This window comes from Parambassis ranga, chromosome 13, assembly GCF_900634625.1.
Source record: "Parambassis ranga chromosome 13, fParRan2.1, whole genome shotgun sequence".
Lineage (NCBI taxonomy): Eukaryota > Metazoa > Chordata > Actinopteri > Ambassidae > Parambassis > Parambassis ranga.
Window position 1 is genome coordinate 6,997,063 of NC_041033.1, and position 15,703 is coordinate 7,012,765.

A 15,703-nucleotide genomic window follows, 5' to 3' on the forward strand; every position below is an offset into this window, starting at 1 on the left:
AGGACTATTTATGACAGATCACCTATCAGAGTGACAAATTCTTTTTGAGTTATCTTTTCTCACTGGCCTAAAGCTAAGCTCTCGGAGCCACACATCATTACATCTGCATGCCTCCGCACTGTCTCTGTGTGTGTGTGTGTGTCTGTGTGTGTGGTAATGATGTAAAAATAGCAGTATTGTGCCGTCAGCTTTGCATGAGATCAACATGAATTTCTTAGTTTTAATGACTTTTTATGCGCCACATAAATGTTTCGATGTGCAGCAGCTGCACCATCACCCTTAAATATGGACATGTGCGCAAAAATAATCAAATATGAACATTGGATTTAAGGGGAAGTGGTGACAGGACTAAGTCATTTTCCACAGCTTTGGATATTATGGAAGTCCCCTGTCACTGCAAAAATAATTCACAAACTGCTTAAAGTATGAGTGAGGAGGCGTGTGGTCAGACAACATCCTCTGTCGTCTGATGGATAAAAGAGGAACACCATTTATTAATCTTTTATCGCAGACATGTGGTATTGAAGTTATACAGTTGGAGGGCTCAGAGAGGAAGTTTATAGGGGTTTTGTTTCTCTGTGACGGTTCCAAAGAAAAAGAGTAATACAGACGCTTTCATTCTGCTAAGTACAGCTGGAAAGAAGCTACAGTGAAAAGTCTTAATATGCAAAATTTACTTCCCTGAGGTCTTATTCAAAGGCAATTATCTCATAAAATGGTTTATTTTTAGTCAAACTGAATCGAATATGTTGCAAGTATATTGTTAATATTTGGAATATTTTAAAGAAATCCTCTGTTAGTCACACAAGTTGAAGTTACCTCAGCACCTGTCATACACCCAAGCCCCCACCATCTCACCAAGGCCCCAGATCCACTGTGTAACACCACCATAATAGTGAGATTTAACTTGTATCTTAAGGTTTCAAGATGTCAACATTCACTCGGCCTGCTTCTCTCCCCACACCCACTAATGTCTCTCTCTCTCTCTCTCTTCCTCTCAGACATTTGCTCAAATGGTTGCGTGCTTTTCTCTGCTCCTATCTCCTCCATGTCCTGTGATTTATGTGTGCCCTTCGGCTCAAAAGGCACGAAGGAAAAACGTGATACGGCAGAGGTGGACTATGTTGGGTGGACGGGGTGAGGGGGTGTGGGTCCCTCAGAGAGATGAAGGGGAGGAAAAAGGAGTGAAATATTTTGTCTTTTCAAAGGATGCCAGACATGTGTTTACACTTTCTGCCCACTTTCACCATAAATAGTTTCCTCACCCTAAGGGTTGAGAACTAAATGTGTTCAAGAGACAGAGGTATAAAGATGTGAATAAAATGAGAAAAACTTTTTTTTATAGGATTATGAACATTTCTATACGTCTTTGTCCTCTTCCTGATTGTGTCATATGACGCCCTCTTTACACACAAAGCTGGTCCTGGTATATCAGTGTATGCCTTCAAAGGGTGGGCTGGTGTTCTGTAATCAGAGGTGTGCCACTGCGTTGACATCTAGGAAGGTGCGTGTCCACTTTTCACACAGAATGGGGACCATATGAGCTGTAATCGCACAAAAAGCTAAAAAAATATTCATTACAAGAGCCAGCACTGCAGCAATGACAGAATTTTCTATAAATATGCCTATTGTGGCAGGATTTTCAGTGACAGCCTGTTTAAAAATAGTCTCTAAATCATGTATCATTTATCATTCTAGAAACTCAAGGCAGACTTGTGCGTAACTCTTAAGAAAGAAAGGAAAGTTGGATTTATCTTTTGGCAGTATATTTCAGAGTCGATAATGACAGCCGTGCTTGTGTGAGTCATAGGTGTATCTACGGTCAGATAGACTTTATTTATCGGGTCAGCCAGACCCAGGCGTTAAGATTCACACAGGCTTAGCTTCCCCTCTGCAGAGTTATGGTGACCCTCTAGGCAGAAACTGCAGTCCCAAAACAAATGCTCACATGGTTCCATTCCTCCGCTGCAATAAAGCCCAGATTTCACAGTGTACTCGCAGAGAAACAAGTAGATAAGATTGCACCGCTCTGTTTTTTAATGTGCAGAAGCAGAATGAGGGCACGCAGTGTGGCCGCCTGTTCGCAAAGCTGTTTGCTCCTGGATGAATTAGATGAGAATTCATATCCTTAAACTAATCAAATAATGAGAACATTTTGCACAGGACAGCGTGTCTGTGTGTGTCTGTGTCTGTGTGTGTGTTTAGCCAGTGTGCAGAGACACAAAGGCTAACCTGCTGCCAACTTGGTTTTCCTAAGAAGCAGAGCGAGAGCAGAAGATGTTGACATTTTGGCAGTGGAGGGAAGCTGCTGTTCCATCTGCATCTGAAAGGTCACTGCGGTGGGCTTTAGAGCACAGTATGTGTGCGTGTGTGTGTGTGCCGTCGTGCCTGCCAAAAGAAATGCGTTTAATGTGTGTGTCTTTTTCATCAATGCTGTGTGAAAAGAGCAGAGGAGAGCTATAAACAAATATGCTGGAAGTGTTGGGCACAGCACAAACAGAATAGTAGGAATCCGCCCCCCCACCTTTCTCACCGACACACACGTGCGCTCATACACACACATTCCTGCTTTGAAGATGTTTATAGGAGCTATGTGGTAACAGGCTAGCAGCAAACATTCAACGTCAAAACAGCCCCCCCAAAAAAAAGAGGAGGCGCACATCATGTTTTTTTTAGTTTTATTTGTCTGTTTAAAAAAAAAAAGAATTAAACCTCACATAACGATCTCCAACATGGCTGCCACCTTTCACACCTTTCCCTGTGGATTTAAGAGCGAAAAAAGGTCAAATTCACACCAGTTCAGGTCCATTACGGCTCTAAAAGTAGACAATCAACCTCTCACTCACAGCTGCCTGCTCACTATATCAAGCATTTGTGTACAGGGGACTATAAAGTGGGTCGCACACGGAGCGAAGGTTCCTGGTTCCTGGGCTTTTTCTGTATGGGGGTTTTGTTAGTTCTTTCTATCCTGAGCAATAACTGAACTGAGCAAACACTTTTATTTCTGCCACCACATGATATATTGATCCACTCCCTTTGCATTATACATTTGATTTATCATTGATTAGTGCAGCCTCAGTTGGTAGCTACAAGAAGAGATATTTGTTCAGGGAGGACAGCTCGCTGAAGCCACAATGAAGACGTTTGTACTGACCACAGATAACTGACACAGTTGTGAGGGCAGCTGCTGGTGAGCCGTATCAGATGACAGGAAGAGTTCAAGCCCATGAGCACAAACCAGCTGTATAGATGTGTCGGGAATGCTCGCTTTGAAAATTATGTATTTCAACTGTCACCCCCCAAGAAATGTTTTCATGTGTGCCAGAGGAGGTTGATGGGAAGGTTTGACAGTTGATCCGCTGTTCTGGAAGCAGCTGTGAGGATTTATGGCCAAGATATGTCCGCTGCCTGTCACAGTGGCGTCTGCCCGGGTACACAGTCAGGCCACTTGTGATCCAGATCAAGAGCAGCAGCGTCATATTCCTACTGGAACGACACAGATTCCGTCCTGGTCATTTCAGCACGGATGAGCTTTTCATAGGCTTGGAGATAATACATGAATAAAGACAGCTTAGCTGATGGTGTTAGTGTGTTTTATAGCCCTGTAAAAGGCACATTTATCCAGTGAGAGAAGTACGTATGTATGAAGTGTGAAAAGCTGGGAGTTTAGCTTGACTTTACACACTTGATGTGAGAGCTAAGTTTGCATTGTTGGCTTTGACTCAAACTCTTTCATGCTGGGTGTCGGATGTGCTGTTTACGATGCTCGTGGATGAGATATCAAGATTCCAGAAAGGTCTGGAAAGTGACATTACAGCGGCATCTCCTTTGTTTGCAGATGGTATTGACCTTTTGTGATACTGTGATTCTCCATTGGAAAAAGGTTAGTGGAACTGGGACGTCTCCAGAGGTCCCACTCAGCGAGATAATATAAGACCGAACAGTGAAGGGTGTCTTTTTGTATTTAGTTTTAGAAAAGGAGTGACTTTGTGTTCACAGCTGTGTGTTGTATGTTCACATCCATTCTGCCATGAAGCTCCTTGGTGTGTTTGGATGTGTTCCACGCACCATATGTGGAGCATTCTGATCAGACATGTGGCTGGAGACCATGTGTGAGATAACAGGAATTCTTCTTGGATGCACTGTGTGTCTCAACAGCTCTATATAAAAACCAGGATCAAAGAGCCGGGGCTGCTGCTGCAGACTGTCTGTCTGATTCTACCGTCCATACCATCAATTGTCCCCGTTTTTTTTTCTACACAAAAACAGTTCTGCCTTCTGGCATGTCTGCTTTTATATCTATCCTATTGAATTTAAAACTTCAATTTCTTAAAAATCAGACCGACACTGTCTTTGACCCAATGGCCATTCAGAACTCTGCTACAACATGGTGGCTGTTTAGTACGATATCATTAAATAATGTGATGTTTTGGTTTAACTTAAGTGTTATTTTAGTGTTACTTTGGCTATCGAAATCCAAATTAAATTCATTGTATGTACAATATGAGGGTCTTAAAGCTGTTCTAGCAATAGTTGCCTGGCTGGCACATCAAAAGGATGATATTTTATTATGTTTTCAACATTTGTTTAAAATATCATGTAATATAAAGTGGATAAAAAAAACTACTGACTAGTTTTCTTGTCTTTGCTGCTCAGCTGGCTGTAATCTCTGCGCCTGTCCATTTGTCCACTTTGCTCGTGTCTCCATCAAGACGAGATCAAAAACATTCCCTCCAAATGAAACCCTGTGACGTGCAGCTGGCATACACTGTTTGCACGTGTATCTGTAAGGTCTGCATGTTAAACACCACCGGCAGCTAATGCCGTGTCAAGAAGGAATTGTGTGCTGAGGCCATAATGGCACGGTAATAAAAAACATATTTGCATGAGACTCTGTGTACATGTAGACTGTGAATATGGAAGCACTTTGTTTGCTGGTGTGCCACATTGATCTTATGAGGTGTGGATCAGAGTAAATGTCTAATTCCCTATGAGGGGTTAATATATGCAAGAGTGTGTGTTGGTGTGCCACCGGTTAAGACAGGTCTTATGAGGAGAGTGCTGTTCGCATGTGAGCGTGAGGAGAAATAAACATGTGAAAACCCTCCAAGTCACCTCTGCCCTCCCCCCTCCTGTACTGAAACCTGTCTGCCCCCTCCCACACACACACACACACACACACACACACACACACAGGTCTATTCTCTTTTATTCCCTCCTCCACACACACACGAACAGACAGGCATGTGTGGCTCGTGTTAACATGGAAGCGTTAGCGTGGAAAGAGGTGGGTCACAGCCCCTCTCTGTGTTCTCTGTCCTGCGAGGCAAGGCTCTCCATGGGCATGCTGATAATACAGCTGGCAGTCCAGGAGCCTCCAGACACACACACACACACAAAAGCATGCATGCAGACTGAGGCACGCGAGGCAGTAGGTCATGAAGCTGCTGGCGTGAAGGATAGACACCAGGGTCTGACACCAGAACAGCAGACAGCCTTGCTGACATGCACTGGCGAGCATTACCAGGATAACAATGGCGTGTTTCTCTCTGACTGCGTGTCAGTCAGACGGTGTTTGTGTGAATAGATTTAGCATGCTTCAAAGTGTGTATATGTGGAAAAAAAGTCGCCTTTTGTTGGTGTGTTGGTGTAGGTTTTTCATCCACTCACCGCTCAATAACCTCCTTCCAAAACAGAAAACACTCTACATAACATAGCAACCATAATCTGACACAAAGAACATGCTGAGCTTCAGATTTTACCACATGTTGCTGTCGAAGTCACAAGACTAAATGTGCGAGGAAGGACTTAAAAGATGTGTGTATAGTCTATGGATGACACTTACCTAATCCAATCAATTTGATACGATCATCAGCATCTGAATTTACTGATACTGTTGTATCTGCACATGAATCTTCTATAAATATACATTTATTTCAGCTCCTAACCGTTTCTAAAGAATAATGTAATAAATCAGTGAACAACAGAGAATAATCTGTCTTTTGTGTTTCCTTTTATATCGATCAGGGTAGGTTTCAACAGATTTTCTGCATTTATTTGTTCCGCAGATGACTTGTGTGGGCGGGTGTGGTGGGATAAACCCCTTCTTCTTAAGAAAGCTCCCAAGTTTTTACACATGGTGGCTTTATCTCCCACACGTAGGCAGCGCAGACACCGATGCGCGCACAGGCACATACGCACATTCTTCACACTTGCAGCTGTGTTCCAGATGGGTCAGCAGTCCTCCAGTGATTCATACAATCTCTATGACTTAACCGTTGCACAGAGACAGTAGCAGGCAGCACATTTTCCATATTACCACCTCCTCCCTGCTGCGGCACCGACTCCCCGGTCCTTCTGTCACGTTTCACTCCCCTCTCTCTGCTCCACTGTTTAATGCTTTCTTTGTCCGCCTCCATATCTCATGTTCTCTGTTTTTTTTTATTGTGGTCTCTTCTGAGGTTTGTTCCATCATACTGTGTCTGTTATTGTGTTCATCTTTACTGCAATATGTCACCCTCAAGCAGCTTAAAGTGTTAACTGCTAACATCATTAACTCTAGCCCTTCACTTTCTTCTTAATTTGTTCCTTTTTCACTCTGATTTTATTCATCAAATAAGACAGTGGTTCAGCTGAGTCACACTTTATTTTCTGACACTCAGCTTATATCTAAGAAAAGGACATCAGCACATCCACAGGTAACACAATCCACCTGCCCCAAACTTGCACTAAAGAGTTTTCACCAAAAGTGTTTTTCTACTAGCCACAGAGCACATCCCATACACCACACTGTATTGTAGTGCATCATTATGCTCCCAGTGGAGTACCAATAGATGTTCACCAAAATCTGTAAAGGACAGCTGTGTGTTCTTCAGTCAGACCAGGGTGGTTCTCTTTCCACCAGCATGCCAGGCAATCTGCCTCGTCCACAAAGGCTCACACTGCACTTCTCAAGGCTGACGTCTTTGTTTTGTCCTGGAAAAAGTGTCTTGTGATAGGAGGCGTGACGTCTCAGGGAAGGACACACTTATAATACCCGATCAGGAGGCTTAACGTGGGTGTCTGCGTCATTGTTTGCTAAGTTATGACAATGTTAGGAGTTTGGATGCTAGCAGAAGTTCTAGAATCATAGAAGCATCTGTGTGTGTGAAGTGTTCTGCAACATGTTAATGTCATGCAGAGCTAAGAGGTCACAGGAAGAATGGGCTAGGGACTCTGCCCTGTGGGATCCCAGGATCTGTCGGCAGTTTAATGGCCACACTGACACTTTTGTAATGGGGGGGTGATCAGGGTGTACCACATTAAGGGGGGAGGGAGATGACTTTCTGTATGTAGAGAGTATAATTGCATAAAATGAGGTCCCCAGCGACACTAAAAACAGTTTACAGTTGGGCTGTTGTTTGCTAAGATAATGTGTGACATCAGCAGTAGGGGTTGGGAGTTAAGCCACACTTTCAAGAGATGAGTACATGTCGTTAAAGCCACTGATTAATCTTATATGGATGCAACATATGTCTTGAAACCCATCAGTTTTCTTAACCTGCTTTGCTGCTCCCACACACAGATATGGCCAGTTTAAAGTCGCCAATTGACCTAACATGCAAGTCTTTGGTTTGTGGGAGGAAGCCAGAGTATCTGCAGAAAACTCACGCAGGCACAGGGAGAACATGCAAACGTCTTTGGTAAAAATGATAATAATAATCACTTTGACAGTTCATAGCCAGTCTGTGCTGGTATAGAGCTGAAATCCATGGTGAGTAATAAACAGCTTAACTGCAGATTAGATTTCTGGGGTCACACCTTGGTTTAGAGGCGTGTAACAAGGGAGGGAGAGCATACATGTTGCTGTTCTCGCTTTGAATCTTCAAAATAGAGGAGGCAGTAGTGCTAGTAGAGGCAGTAATACTACTGAGGGAAAAAGCTTTTATAATAATTGAGCTCTCACTGCTTCGATTATTCACGCTACTACATACACACGCAAACACGCAGTGACGCCGCGATCGGGAGAGAGCGAGACATCTGTGTTATTAAAGATCTTTGCAGCACCGTGAGGATAGATAGCTCACGCAATGTTCCATACTCCGGAACAGTAGGTGGCGGTAATGCTCCTTTAGGTTGGCTGCCAACCACCGTAAAACCAAAGGAAGAAGAAGAAGAAGTGAGGCGATGATAGAAAGTTTTGAAAGGCCGCTGGTTTCTGGCTCTGATGGCGCAAAATTCCACCTCCTCTCTGCTGGCTGCCATGTTGTTGGATACAGGTGGAGGAGGGCTGAGCCCACTTTGAACTACGGGAGCACAGCGGGGTGAGTCTGTGGTGGAAGTTAAATTCACTTTTCATCAAAAACAAGTCTAACGAGCACATTCAAATGAATCCATAAAATCGATTTAAATTTTATTTTTGCATGTTTCTGCATGCAGAGACAAAGCGAAGCAAAGCAGGACACAGTCAAACAGCCACCAAGCTAGGTCAAGCAGGTGAAGTGAAATTCTACTGCTTCAGGTATCCTTCCACGAAGCAGTGCAAGAAATTGTTACAGCCACGGCTACTGGTTTAGTATCCGTAATACTGTTTTCTGTCAGCAAAGCGAGTGTTGGATCCTAAAATGTGCCTTATCACTTTAATGTCATATTTTTCAATGACTCTACCTTTAGCTTATGCTTTTTCCAAGAATAACAGCTATTCTAACACTACAGTGAACTCCAGTGTACTATGTGAATATAATTAAAGCTACAGTGACATGCTCAACATATATACAGGTCAACAAAATGGATTGTATATTAAATCATTACAACTGATGATTGAATGTACAATGTATACAGATTATTTCATTGTATTCATTCATAATTAGACTGGAGCCTCAGATATGAAAGGTGGAGACAGGAAACAGCTCATCTGCCACAGCGTGAGTCAGTTCCTGAGTCAGTCATGCTTACTAAACTGAGTCAGATTGATTGCTTGTTGTAGGGTTCCATGGTGTAATGGTTAGCACTCTGGACTCTGAATCCAGCGATCCGAGTTCAAATCTCGGTGGGACCTAATTATATTCCTGAACAAAGTAACTACTCTGTAACAACTTCTATAGATTTCTGTTACAAATTTGATGTACTTGCTCAAAACAAACAATCATATTTTTAATAGGAGTTACAGTTAAAGTGACACCAATATGTGCTTTAAAGTTGATACTGATGAATTGGCTTCAGTGCTGCATGAATCCAGCGATCCAAGTTCAAATCTCAGTGTAACCTCAACAAAGAACACTTTGTGTGAGACTGTTTTGATGGACTGCTTTTTTATCCCCTTGCACTGTAAATCATCCAGTTAACTTACTCACTTTTATAAAATTATGTTCAAACCTCATACATTACACTCAACTATGTATGAGTCTGGTAGATCCAAGAACCACTGGGTTCAGAGTCCAGAGTGCTAACCATGACACCATGGAACCTCAGCCAAAAGCTGGATCCATACCCCACAAGAACAGAGAACTCCCTCCCCAGAACTTTTTCTCTCAAGGCTGTGCGTCAACAATGCTGTGATTGGTCAGAATTTATTGTGGACGTGATGAATGTGGAGACACACAGACAGAAGGAGGAAGTACAACGACGATGGACAGTTTAGATGAGCAGCTGGCAAACAGCTCCTGGAAGGAGAAACACAGCGCACAGAGTGTCTGTCCAAAAGGTGGCGCTAAAAATTAATCCCAGTATTGATCACGGCGTTACAGTGGCTGGACGCGCACATTAAGCACTGGGAGATGGGATGTATTATTCCAGACAGTCATCCAAACGTTCACAGAATTAAACTCACACAGACCAGAGGTCTGCTACAGTCAGCTACACTGATCTTCTATCTATTGTCATGCTGTGCGCCCTCTTCCCTGAGCATTATCAGCTCGTTAGGCCAGGTAACCACGACTGTGAACACAATTTGCAATACAATTGCATTGTCAACCTTTTGTGTGTGACGTGCGCTGCGTAGGAGGGCCGTATGAGGAGTTCTGCACACACACGTCTCGCGGAGTATGGTACCTCCGTGCCAAAAAAAACTTTTTTTTTTACTCTTACCACCCATGGAGCAAGTTCTCTGTTCTCGTGGAGTATGGAACAGCCTTAAACCCTTCACATGGTCTGTTCTGCACTGCATGCTCCATACTGCTCTATACCATTGGATATATATAGTGGCGGTACGCGAACGCACTTGACCTAGTGACTTTTTAAGCAGTCAGGATGGCCGAGCGGTCTAAGGCGCTGCGTTCAAGCTGGGGAACATTCGTCCGTCTAAGATGGGGAAGAAGGGGGGAGAAGGGGGGAAAAGAAAAGAAGAGGAAAAAGAGGGGAAAAAGGGAAAAATGAAAAAAGAAAGGAAAGTTGTGGAAACATATCTAATTTATGTACGTATTTCAGGATGCAGAAACTCAAATTGACACTTTTAGGATTTTACTGTGGACCACAGCTTGGATTCGAACCGGCGACCACAGGAATGCTAGTGTTGATCTGCATCTGCTACATTTTTGGCATCATTTTTACAAATGGACATATGGATAAACGTTTTAACAGTCTGCCTAAAGTAAACGGAGTGTTACTATTAAGCAGGGACTCTCCCGTGTTTACCTTTGTTGCATAATACAGACCACAGACACTTGAATGAGACTGTTTCGGGTTTATTAACTCAAAATCATATTTTCTTACATCCCAAATAACGCTGTAATCCGACCCATATTTACAAATAAATGTCCCTTCAGTCCCGATCAAAAAGTAACAGGCAAACAAACAAAAAACTCCTCCTGGTGAACCCCACACAGGATCCTCTCTCTCCCTGGGCGATCCTTGTCCATAAAAAATGGTTATTGTCCATATTTTTTTTCGCATCACGGGTCCCTCTTACTCTCCCCGTTTTCCTTCACCTGTCTGCCACCGCTGTCCTTGGCGTCTCTCCTCCCCTGATGACAGTCCTTCGTCTCCTTTCACCCACAGCATGTCAGCTGGCAAAATAGATCACCCGACCCCCGCTGTCCTCACAACAATATAAAATAAAATATTACAAAGAATGCCGTCGCCTTGAGCGGCCTTTCTCTATAGGTAATAGGCATTAAGGGACAATGTTTATTTACAGGAAGACATTTCTATATGGCAATACACCATAAAATCTAAATAAAAACATTACTTATGTGGTAGTGCTACAACGTGGGTGGAAATACTTTGATTCTCAGGTTTGGTGTTTAAACACTGCACCTTAAATAACATTAGTAAGCACCGAGTGGCAAAACAAAATCCACTTTGTGTAACGGCCGTAACTCAACAAATTTATCAATCTATAAAAACGTCAACACAGTACCAGAGTTTACATGACACACAAACTTAAACTAGTGTCACACGGCACTGTAGCAAGTGTTTAATTACCATACCGACTGTTTTTCTCGCTAGCTAGTGCAGAATGAATGACGACCGGTATGCGCCATACTGATTCTCTGCTCCAACATTTGTCCACCGTGATTGGTCAAATGTTGGAAATGTTGGACAGTGGGGAAGAAATCCGCTAGCTGATTGGGTGCACCTCCAGCAATTGAAGGCTTGTGATTGGCTCTTGTGTCCAACATTTTCCAACATTGTACGGACGATCCTTCGCCAGCTGGCGTTCAGGTCGCAGTCTCCTCTGGAGGCGTGGGTTCGAATCCCACTTCTGACAGCAGTTTTGACACTTCCAGCTACATCTGTAACATTATGTTGTGATATGTATGTAAGATTGATGACACACAGAGATTCCAAACATTCAGAGTTATGTAACATGTTCTGCCTCTTCCAAATATATTAAAGACCTGAGTTTGAAAGTGAATGAAAAAGGACTCACTCATGAGCTGACTTTTCTGTGGCTTCAGTATCTGTCTAATTACAAATGAATACAATGAAATAATATGTATAAATCACATTGCACATTTAATCATCAGTTATAATAATTCATTATACAATCCATTTTGTTGTATACCACATAAACAACTTCAGCGCTGTGAAAAATGAATAGATAAACTTTAGATTAGGCTGTTGAAGTTTCTTTCCCAGTCTGTATACATTTATTAACTGTTATTATAGATTATTACAAAGAGATCTGGGCAGCAAGTCTGGCATGGACCTGTTTTCCCAACAGTGCCGCTGGATCATCAAGGCATTTAGCCAGGTCACCCTGTCTGGCATCCCCTTTCTGTCCTCCTCCTTCTTTAGAATGTGATCTGCTGCCACACAGATGTTATGCAGGATGCAGCAGGCTCCAATCACTAGAGGAGCAAACCGAGACCAGATCTCTTGTGCCTGCAGGAAAACTGATCACTAGCGTGTTTTAAGGACACCAAAGGTGTGCCCAATGTTGCTTTTATCCTTTGGTTGATGCCAGTTGTATCTCTTCTCTTGAGGTACAAAAAAGTTTATATTTGTTAATATAAAACAGAAATATTTCTGTTTTTACTTCCCATGATTACCTATATAAACATCCAGAAATGCCCCCCTCACATCACAGATACCCTGTAATACTACTGAGGGAAAAAGCTTTTATAATAATAAAACTAAAATATTCCTATTTTAACTGTGTGTTTTAGCGGATAAAACTAGCAGACAGCATGCAAAGTTTTCATACTTTGGTTTAATGTTAATCCATCCAGTCTGAACTCATAGTCCAGCATCAGGCTACAGTCCTCTGTCTCTCAGCCCGCAGCACTCAGCGGTCTGTGCGGTTTGTTGTCATCATAGCAATTAGATCAAAAAATGTAATTGTGCAATGTATACATATTATTTCATTGTATTCATTCATAATTAGACTGAAGCCTCAGATATGAAAGGTGGAGACAGGAAACAGCTCATCTGCCACAGCGTGAGTCAGTTCTTGAGTCAGTCATGCTTACTAAACTGAGTCAGATTGATTGCTTGTTGTAGGGTTCCATGGTGTAATGGTTAGCACTCTGGACTCTGAATCCAGCGATCCGAGTTCAAATCTCGGTGGGACCTAATTATATTCCTGAACAAAGTAACTACTCTGTAACAACTTCTGTAGAATTCTGTTGTGGACAAAAGATACAAATTTGATGTAATTGCTCAAAACAAACAATCAGGAGTAACAATTAACTGTAACAGGAGTTACAGTTAAAGTGACACCAATATGTGTGACTGTAGTTGGAGCACACCCTCCGGTCCCCCCTTTTTAAAAAGACAAACAATCATGTTTTTTTAACAGGAGTTACAGTTAAAGCGACACCAATATGTGCTTTAAAGTTGATACTGATGAATTGGCTTCAGTGCTGCATGAATCCAGCGATCCAAGTTCAAATCTCAGTGTAACCTCAACAAAGAACACTTTGTGTGAGACTGTTTTGATGGACTGCTTTTTTATCCCCTTGCACTGTAAATCATCCAGTTAACTTACTCACTTTTATAAAATTATGTTCAAACCTCATACATTACACTCAACTATGTATGAGTCTGGTAGATCCAAGGACCACTGGGTTCAGAGTCCAGAGTGCTAACCATGACACCATGGAACCTCAGCCAAAAGCTGGATCCATACCCCACAAGAACAGAGAACTCCCTCCCCAGAACTTTTTCTCTCAAGGCTGTGCGTCAACAATGCTGTGATTGGTCAGAATTTATTGTGGACGTGATGAATGTGGAGACACACAGACAGAAGGAGGAAGTACAACGACGATGGACAGTTTAGATGAGCAGCTGGCAAACAGCTCCTGGAAGGAGAAACACAGCGCACAGAGTGTCTGTCCAAAAGGTGGCGCTAAAAATTAATCCCAGTATTGATCACGGCGTTACAGTGGCTGGACGCGCACATTAAGCACTGGGAGATGGGATGTATTATTCCAGACAGTCATCCAAACGTTCACAGAATTAAACTCACGCAGACCAGAGGTCTGCTACAGTCAGCTACACTGATCTTCCCAGTATGGAACAGCCTTAAACCCTTCACATGGTCTGTTCTGCACTGCATGCTCCATACTGCTCAATACCATTGGATATATATAGTGGCGGTACGCGAACGCACTTGACCTAGTGACTCTTCAAGCAGTCAGGATGGCCGAGCGGTCTAAGGCGCTGCGTTCAGGTCGCAGTCTCCTCTGGAGGCGTGGGTTCGAATCCCACTTCTGACAGCAGTTTTGACACTTCCAGCTACATCTGTAACATTATGTTGTGATATGTGAACTGTACTGAACTACTTGAAGTACTAAGAACACACAATATATCAATGTGTTCCTGGAAAAATGGCATTTCCTCCTACATTTTTCAATAAATAGCAAAGTTTTTAGCCAGGTCACCCTGTCTGGCATCCCATTTCTGTCCTCCTCCTCCTTTAGAATGTGATCTGCTGCCACACAGATGTTATGCAGGATGCAGCAGGCTCCAATCACTAGAGGAGCAAACCGAGACCAGATCTCTAGTGCCTGCAGGAAAACTGATCAGTAGCGTGTTTTAAGGACACCAAAGGTGTAACCTGGAACCTCAGCCTAAACCCTTCACATGGTCTGTTCTGCACTGCATGCTCTATACTACTCTATACCATTGGATATATATAGTGGCGGTACGCGAACTCACTTGACCTAGTGACCTTTTACGCAGTCAGGATGGCCGAGCGGTCTAAGGCGCTGCGTTCAGGTCGCAGTCTCCTCTGGAGGCGTGGGTTCGAATCCCACTTCTGACAGCTGCTTTTGCAAGGACCAGAGACCTCCTTGCCTGAGGCCCCACAGGGTCTGGTATCACTGCTGTCTGTGTCAGTTTTCATGGCGGATCAAATGAGGGGCTCATTTATAGCTCCTGAACCCAGTCTGCTCAGGTGTACTGCTTTACTGTCAAGGACTCAGCTGCACCCTCTGACTTCCTGGAACCACAGAAAGCTCAGTCAACAAGAGAAGACAGCCCTGAGGCTGTTCAGTGAATAACTTGGTGTTTAGACTACAGTGTGGCAGCATTTGTGTGCAAGACCTTTTTATATGTTGATCTAAGCGGGGCACTGAGTCACACCAGTCTTTATTCACAATCTTCCTTCTTTTATCCCCAGCAGGGAGTGTGTTTATCCTCAGAAGGTCACAAACTGTGGATGGAGGACAACTTGTTGTTAGTTATAACACCCTGCTGACTACACTTCCTGAACTTTGTGTCATAAAAAGACAATTTATCCTGTGTGTGTTCCCTCTCTGCTGTTCTACATATCCATCTATTCTTCCTCTCCTCTTCTCTCCTTTTTTTTGAACCCACGGTCTTGGGCAGAGGTTAAGGACTCGAGGTGGACAGAGTTTTCTTGGCCCAGACTTCTCTCCAAAAGGCAACTCTCTGTCCCTGTACGTAGAATCTGAGAAACAGACAGCAGACCTCCAGTGGAGGATTGTACATGAGGCTATAGCTACGAACACATACACATACATACAGAGCACACCTGGATCCTGAGGTAGGGGAGGAGTGTGGGTTTTGTTCACAGGGTGAGACTTTGTTTTATTTGTTCACTGTTCACGGTGTTTGCCCTTTGTTTGAGTTGTTAGGGGGGTGGTTTCAAGGATTTGATATGGTTGTTTTTGTGGGTTTTTATTTGTAAAACTTGTCCTCTCTCTCCTCTCCTCTCCTCTCCTCCCCTCTCCTGCCACTCTGACCTCTTGCCAGGAAATGAGGTGATTGATTCCTGCTCAAACTCTGCCGCAAAACAAAGGCGACTGCTGTGCACACA

At 43.2% G+C, this 15,703-nt stretch overlaps 4 non-coding genes across 4 annotated transcripts; all 4 read left to right on the forward strand.

The window, feature by feature from the left end:
- The first annotated feature begins 8,965 nt into the window (after positions 1-8,965).
- Positions 8,966-9,037, forward strand: trnaq-cug (transfer RNA glutamine (anticodon CUG)). The gene has a single exon. It is a non-coding gene; the product is annotated as a tRNA-Gln (tRNA).
- Positions 9,038-12,921: 3,884 nt separating this feature from the next.
- On the forward strand, positions 12,922-12,993 carry trnaq-cug (transfer RNA glutamine (anticodon CUG)). The gene has a single exon. It is a non-coding gene; the product is annotated as a tRNA-Gln (tRNA).
- A 1,062-nt stretch (positions 12,994-14,055) lies between these two features.
- Positions 14,056-14,138, forward strand: trnal-cag (transfer RNA leucine (anticodon CAG)). Its single transcript has one exon. It is a non-coding gene; the product is annotated as a tRNA-Leu (tRNA).
- Positions 14,139-14,603: 465 nt separating this feature from the next.
- On the forward strand, positions 14,604-14,686 carry trnal-cag (transfer RNA leucine (anticodon CAG)). Its single transcript has one exon. It is a non-coding gene; the product is annotated as a tRNA-Leu (tRNA).
- The last annotated feature ends 1,017 nt before the right edge of the window (positions 14,687-15,703 follow it).